We start from the raw sequence: 7,531 nt of genomic DNA on the forward strand, positions 1-7,531 counted from the left end.
TATATAGAAGATTTTTCATAGACATCTATGGAAATGTATGATGTCCAGTTGCCTCAGACGTCTCTTCAGTGGATTGACGATTTCAATTAACGATTTGACTTTTCCTATTCTGATTTTCACGAGCTGTCCGGAATTTGAATCAAAACGTCCGGAATATGAGACAATAAATGTAAGGAAGCGTCCGGAATAAGAATCATGAAAAGTGCACACATTTCTATTTATTGAAAATTATTCATGCTGCGGAATCCAAATCTTCACTCACCATTCGAAAGTTAAGTGCTTTAGAGACTCGATAACGCGGCGGAATCCTACAGATTAATTCATTTTATAGGCTTTTTGGTGGTTAATACTCCACTGAGGCCTTAAGTGTCCGTAATATGAATCAAAACGGTACCGTAATCCGGGGTAACATTGATCATTTTTTTGAATATTTCTTAAACATTTGATTTGAAAATGCATGTGTTGCAAATTTTATATTTTTAAAACAAGTACTGCCACCCATTGCTCGTGTTTATGTACTGTATTTTGTTTTGTGAAAGCTTAAAGCGTGTTTAAAAAAATGTTTTGAGTGAGTTTTTGATTTAGCTGATATGGGGTAACATTGATCACACCATGAAAACATCGTTCGGTAATATTGAATATATCATTACTTACTAAAATCATGGTCCCTGAAGCCGAATATGAAGGTCAAACTCTTATAAGTCATTTACTTTTTGAGTTATTTTAAAATTAAAAACACCTTGAATTGTGGAATACGCCTAAATGTATGCAATTTCCTAAGGAAATTCTTCACCCTTTATAATAATTTGTGAATTATGTTTTATTGAACATATTTATGAAAATTTTGACAACGGAGCCGTTTTCGGCGATATCATTTTTAGTAACAACCGCATTTCTCTTGCTCATATCGTTTACAGAACTCATGTGAGACATGATTCTTTTATGGTGTCATCCATAATCATGAAAATCATTGTTTACAAAAGTTGAAAACTTTACGCATGAACACAACTTTATTTTCGCAAAAACCCTATTGTTTATTAGCTCATGATTAGAAGAAAGGGAATCGCCATTCATGCATTGAAAATATTTCGTCAACAAATGTTGATTCGAGCTTTTTACGAAGAGGGTCATTGCGATCAATTTTACCCCGCTGATCAATGTTACCCCGGATTACGGTACTGGAGATTGCGGGATATTAATTTTTTTGACCCAAAACTAAGCATGCGACGGCTCATTCTTCATGATTTTGAATATCTGTGACTTTTCTTTTTCAATTATAAGTGAATGACCATTTTGACTAATTGTTATCACCAAAATAACCCAGAAATGACCACCAGAGATATCTCTATTGCGGGAAATTTCGGGTTTTGTACCAAAACTAGACATGTGACGGCTCAATTTTCCTAGTTTTCTGAGCACGTGACCCTTCTCACATAATAACGAATGGATGGCCAGTCTCGTCCTTTGCATTCCTGAAATAATCCAGAAATGACCACCGAAGAAACCCGTATCGTGGGGTACATTCCTATATGTACTTCTCTTTTCTCCATCGATTGGTTTTCGGCGAGAAATAAACAAATTTTATTTGCCAGACTGTCCGGACGTTCCGATCGATTTACTGGCTTTCGACCATCTTCTGCGGACTCTAAAATATATTTTAATTTAAAAAACCCATAAAACACATCAAAAATAAAAACTCACAATCTTCCAGCCGTTTGCTTACATTCGACGGCTATTACTTTTAAACTAATTACAGTCCCTACATACATTACATACAAACATATCTTCTACATACATACATATTTTCGTTAGGTGCTAGGGGTGGATTTAAGCTTATTGAAATTAGCGGAATCTCTTTGTATGTTGACAACATTTTCATCGCCCTTTATCTTTATGTAAAAAGTCTCTGTTATTAGTCTAGTGTAGCTGTTCGTAACTTTGTCAAGAATTTTTGTCTTGTCAAAATCGAAAACATGTCCTTCTTCTACAGCGTGTTGTGTGTACATTGAAGGTTTAGGAGAAAAACTGTCTAAATATTTACGACAACATGACTTTAAAATAGCTTATAGACCAGTTGACAAAATTAAAGATACACTATTCACAAAAACAAAAGACAAGATAATCAAAAAATAGAAACATAAACCTAGTTTATGAAATACCATGTGGTGCATGTGAGAAATCTTACATTGGCGAAACGAGTCAAACTGACACTTATATTGAGCTGTTCGGTAATCCAATCCGCATGGTTATTAAATTAATTAACTCATTACGCGTGGTAAAGATGGACAAATTATGGGTGAAATTATGAAAAAAAATCCACGTGCTCGGCTGGGATTTGAACCCAGGACTCTTGTATGCTAGACGAGCGCTTTACCAACTAAGCTACCGAGCCACTTGGTGACCCAATAACTGAGTTGGTTACAAGTTTAGAATTCAAATCCCTACAGACCACGTGGACCCCTTTCATAACCAATATCCATCCATCTCTTGTTCCTACACACGCGGAGCGAGCGAGTGCGATTTATTTAGTGTTGAAACTGTTTGCCTATCGTGGAAACGAGTCAGTTTTTATATAAACGTTTAAACGTTTTACAATGTAAAAACAAGAAATATTTCCGGCACTGGTCTGACACACACTGATTTTTGGCCAACACACTGATTTTTGCCAGCAGTTTTAATTTTCGGGTCGAAAACGACCCATAGTCACAATTTGTAACTTTTTGTTTGGGACTAAGGAAGGTTAAGATTGTTTTATATAATTTCTTTACTAAACACTACCACTGGATCATCCACCCTAATTGTTGTACACTGAAACAAGCGATGAAGTAATGAGAACCATGAACAAGTTTTAAAATTTACTATTCCAACCAAGCTTGGGCTGTGATAAACATTTTTTATTTGCGTTTTGTTCGCTCTCAATCCAACCGCATCGATAGCCGTGCGATAAGCGCCAGATCCTCGGTTTGATTCTGACTTACTGTAAGTTTTTAACTATGATATAGTTATTTTTACTGTCGAAGCGATGCCATGGTAAAATTGAAAACACAAACTGTTTGTAATAAATGCGAATTTAGTCTGCACAAATCAAGTGGCGTTGTGTATTTAATTTAACCCTCTGATATAATACTTTCAACCGCAACGCTGTTCTCAGTGTACTATAGTAGCTCTCATCGAAATTAGTATACTAACACTAACTTTCTGGCCCTAAAATATATTTTTATCTAGTTTTCTTCTCTTAGCCATTAGGATGCCAGTGCCATTAGATTACCTAAGCAATAAAAAATCATAACATAATAACGAAAAGCCATAACAGAGACCTTTTGGCCTCAGCAGAAAGATTTCAACCTCTACCCGGGTGCCGGTAATGTAATGTAGATTGGACTATGGAATAAACCGTACATTTTTCGATAAAAACGACATGAACCATTTTTGATGGTAGATTTTGAGATTTTTATGGTTTTTATCATTTTAAAATATACCTCATGTATTATATTATTATGATCGTTGATTGAAATTGAACTAAAATCTAAATTTCTTTGACTTTTATGACGTCAAATTGTCTGAAGTCAAAAAAATTTAAAATCTTATTTAAAAACAAAGTACAAAATTCATATTTATGGAATGCAATATTTCCCCTAAGTTACGTACTATTTGAAAGCCATGGTTCAGCACTAATAATTTATTCATGTTTCTCAAAAGGAATGATAGCTTCATTTCAAACGCTAGGCTTCAACAAACAAAATTTATAGCATTAAGCAAAAACCTCATGGAGTTTATTCTTGATCCAACTAGAGTCTTTATATTAAAAATTGTGACTATTACATCCATGAAAACTTTATAAGCCTACTGAATTTATAGAAAAGATCCCTTGAAAATTCATTTATTTTATATAGCAAAATTCGTCAAAAACGATATCTATTTTATGAACAACTATTTCATTACAAAAAACAAAAAATCAGCATCGAAATGTAACTAGTGATGTAGTGAGTTCATTGGTTAAAATTATATGATAAGTAAATGGTGCGATGGTTTTTGTTTGAAAATAGATAGTAATTTCTTTTTTTATAAAGCTACCCGGGAAATATTAAAATCCCGGGAAACAGAAAATCATTTCCCAGGAAACGGGAATCCCGGGAAATCTCAATTCCCGGGAAATGTTCCCGGGAATGAAAACTCTAGTCCAATCTACTGGTACATAACAATCATTTGTACCGAGATCATAATCTATAAATCAGAGAAATGAATAGAGAATGCATTTAATCAATAAACAGTACCTTTTTTCTCTTTGTAGGATTAAATTTTGTATCTCCACAGTTATTAAGGAAATATTAGTGTTTGAGTTACTTTTTCTTCATTATTCGATCCGTAGGGATTATATTTAAGCCAAACATTCATTAATAAACTGTGACTAGGAAAATGAATTTGGATCAATTCTTAAAATCTACGTTTATTATGATTCAATTGAAATTTAAATAAGTTAATGTTTAAGTTACATTCTCGCGTTGAGTATCATACAGGCGTATCTGCAGTGATCGATTTCTCTTCATCGATTTTCTCTTTGCATTATTACTTGAAATTTAATAGGTTTTCGAAACATTTTACGGTGCAGTACGATGAAGGGCGATAAGTACTTTCCACTGAGCCATAAATAACAATCGAAAACAGTCGCCCGGACAAGTAATTAGCTAAAGAGAAAATCGATGAAGAGAAATCGATCAATGCAGTTACGCCCTTATGATACTGAACGCGAGATTTCTTTTCCAAAATTTACATTTAGCAGAACCTCCTATATGAAAACGTTGCAACAAAATGCAAACAACTTGCGCACTACATGTAAATTGTTTATTATTACCGGTGCAGAGAAAATACAGAACAATACAATTTGTCTTCCTCGACACATCACTCGCAACGACCTGTGTCCATAAATAAAAACATGTGTGGGTAGTAAGTAGCAAAAGTAACAACCGGTTTGAAGATGAATCCAGAAGCACTCTGTTCATTCCCCAGTCTGTCGTCAGAGAGCTAGACTACCAGAGTCAGTGTCAACATCGGAATGAATCCCGCGGCATATGCCAACGCAAACTATGACGTCATAGCCGTACCTTCAAGTGGCTATACATTTTACACCCGGATCGAGATTTTTTTTACTATGCGGCGTACCGATCACGTTGAAAGATTTGTTCGATAATCGACACTTACCAGACTTGCCCGTAAGCCCCACTTCCTACAGGGGTGAGCATTTGGTACTTCTGCGGTACCTCCCATTCTGTTTTGTTGATTTCTACTTTGTAGAACTGTGGCATGGTGTTTCCCGTGATTGATTGGTTTCAATTCCGAACTTCACACTTTTCTTCTAAATAGCTACACGAACACAGGTTTTGCTTCCTTCGTCAATGACTTCACACAATTTTTTCCTCTGATATCTGTAGAAATACGAGATAAGAAATACAATGAAGCCACCTCAAATATCTACCGACCGGTGTGTTATTTTCAGCAGGAAATCACACTGCACTGTTATCTACTTCGTTAAGCTTTTAGGCATCACACACAATTCACTCCTCTAGGATGTGTAGAAAAAATTGTCACTAGTTTTCACGGCTTGATTTTCATGCATTCGGCTTTTCTTTCTTTGCTTGTTTCAACCCCAAAATAGACCAAAAATAAACAAGCTGAGCTTCACGGCTCTCGGCGTCTATCTCTATATATTATGCTTGGAATTGGCCTTCCTCAAAAAAACGTTCCCGTAGATTTTAATTTCGATTCCCATACAAATGCGAGACCATTCGGAGACACGTCACAGAGGGCGCATTGTGCTTGGAACGGCGACGACACGGTAACAGTATACACTATGCAACACTTCAAATGATCAGACAACGTGTGACATACCGGAATATTAAACGACGATGTATAGACTACAGCTGTGAAAGGTATCGGATAGGGAAGTATGAGAATAGATTTACTCAGGTGGGAAAGCTAAAGCGCTCGACTTGCTTCTACATCGAGAGCTGCTAAACTCTTGAAACACACCGAGCGAAGTGAATGTCGCTACGAAACTGATGGGTGCGAGATTTCATCGCTCTGCATTGACGAACTGCGATACGAACATAGGCAATGTCTGACATTTGGAAAGTAACGTGCGATGAAGCTTGTAAATGTGTCAGCTGATAATGTGCTTGAAATTTGTAAGTTTAATTTGACAGTTAGTAGAAAAGAAGAAATGTGGGGACCACATGTTATATTTATTGATAGTTTGGGGCAATATAGCAAATGGAGATCTAGACTAAAACATTATTTAACACAACAAAATATCGTCTGAAATTTCATCGGAATTTAATTTAGGTATTTGATGATTTCGAACATTTCTTCAGCAGTACAATAAGTGATACCTTCTAAAAATTCTAAGGAATTCTTTGGAGAATTTTGTTCTAGATCCTTTCCAGGACACATCCTGAAATTCTTATAAGGATACCCTCAGAAATTAAACTATGGATTTCATAAAAAATCAGTTCCAAAATTTCTCAAACGATTCTTCCATAGATTTCAAAAATTACACCAGAGATTCATTTGTGGATTTTTAGAATGTACTCTTATGTACAGAATTTCTTCAACTAGAAATTTGTGCAAAGGTACATTGAGTGATTTCCCTCAAGTTTTCTCTAGGAATTCTACAACAGAGGGATTCCACGGAGGCATGCAAGTCGATTCTGATCGACCATTTCAAAAATATCTGAAACTTTGCACAGTTTTTCAGTTCCATCTAAATCGTCATTTTCCGATATCAAATCTTCAAGTTGAGTCACGACTAACTTTTCAAAAGGGTGTATGTGAAAATGGTTCAAAAATATTCAAAAAGCTGCACAGCAAAAACGGTTCGTTCGATTGTTAGACAACTAAAGAAACAAAGTTAGAAAACTAAATAAAGATTCCAAAAAAAAATACACACAGTACAAACAATTTTTTTTTTGCATTAAAAAACATCATTTTTGTCACAAAAACTTAAATATCTCAAAACCCTATCGGAATACCAACGTAATTTTTTGAGGGAAAACGGTCCATTATATTAGCTATCTACCATAAAAATTTGGTGATGGTAAGCCAATAAACAAAAAAGTTATGACATTTCAAATATTTCACAAATTTGACACTTAGTGAATTTTTTTTTTTCATTGTTAATTTTTTTTAGGACCGCAGTTTGTTGCTGAATTTTTTTGTTATGGGTACCACATGAGGTTAACAAGTTGTTTTCATGATATTTTATTTAATTATTCATAACTATTATAGCATCTATTAGAAAGATAGACGCGATCCAGTGTTGTGATCTAAAGTCTTGATAGTGTCATATTTTTATTGTACGTAACTGAAGAAAAATTCTCTCAATAGTGTTGAAACCTTTTGATAAAAGAAACCTATAAGAAATCAAATATTGAAGACAAAAGCTACAAAAAAAGTTTTCTATACAGGTATACGACTAGTTTACCTGCAAAAAGTTTACCTCGTAGAGAACAAGGCGGGTCTATACCCAGGTGATCTA

The 7,531-nt window shown here is 34.9% G+C and overlaps 1 long non-coding RNA gene across 2 annotated transcripts; it reads right to left on the minus strand.

Annotated features, from left to right (window-relative positions):
• Nucleotides 1–5,293: 5,293 nt before the first annotated feature.
• Nucleotides 5,294–6,156, minus strand: LOC110680892. 2 transcript variants are annotated; one of them, XR_002503016.1, is made up of 2 exons: nt 5,887–6,156; nt 5,294–5,423 (listed from the first exon to the last, which is right to left on the minus strand). It is a non-coding gene; the product is annotated as an uncharacterized LOC110680892 (long non-coding RNA). The 2 variants fall into 2 exon arrangements; XR_002503017.1 differs by having other exon boundaries at nt 5,478–6,079.
• Nucleotides 6,157–7,531: the final 1,375 nt, after the last annotated feature.

This window comes from Aedes aegypti, unplaced genomic scaffold (genome assembly GCF_002204515.2).
Source record: "Aedes aegypti strain LVP_AGWG unplaced genomic scaffold, AaegL5.0 Primary Assembly AGWG_AaegL5_hic_scaff_1970_PBJ_arrow, whole genome shotgun sequence".
NCBI classification, from domain to species: domain Eukaryota; kingdom Metazoa; phylum Arthropoda; class Insecta; order Diptera; family Culicidae; genus Aedes; species Aedes aegypti.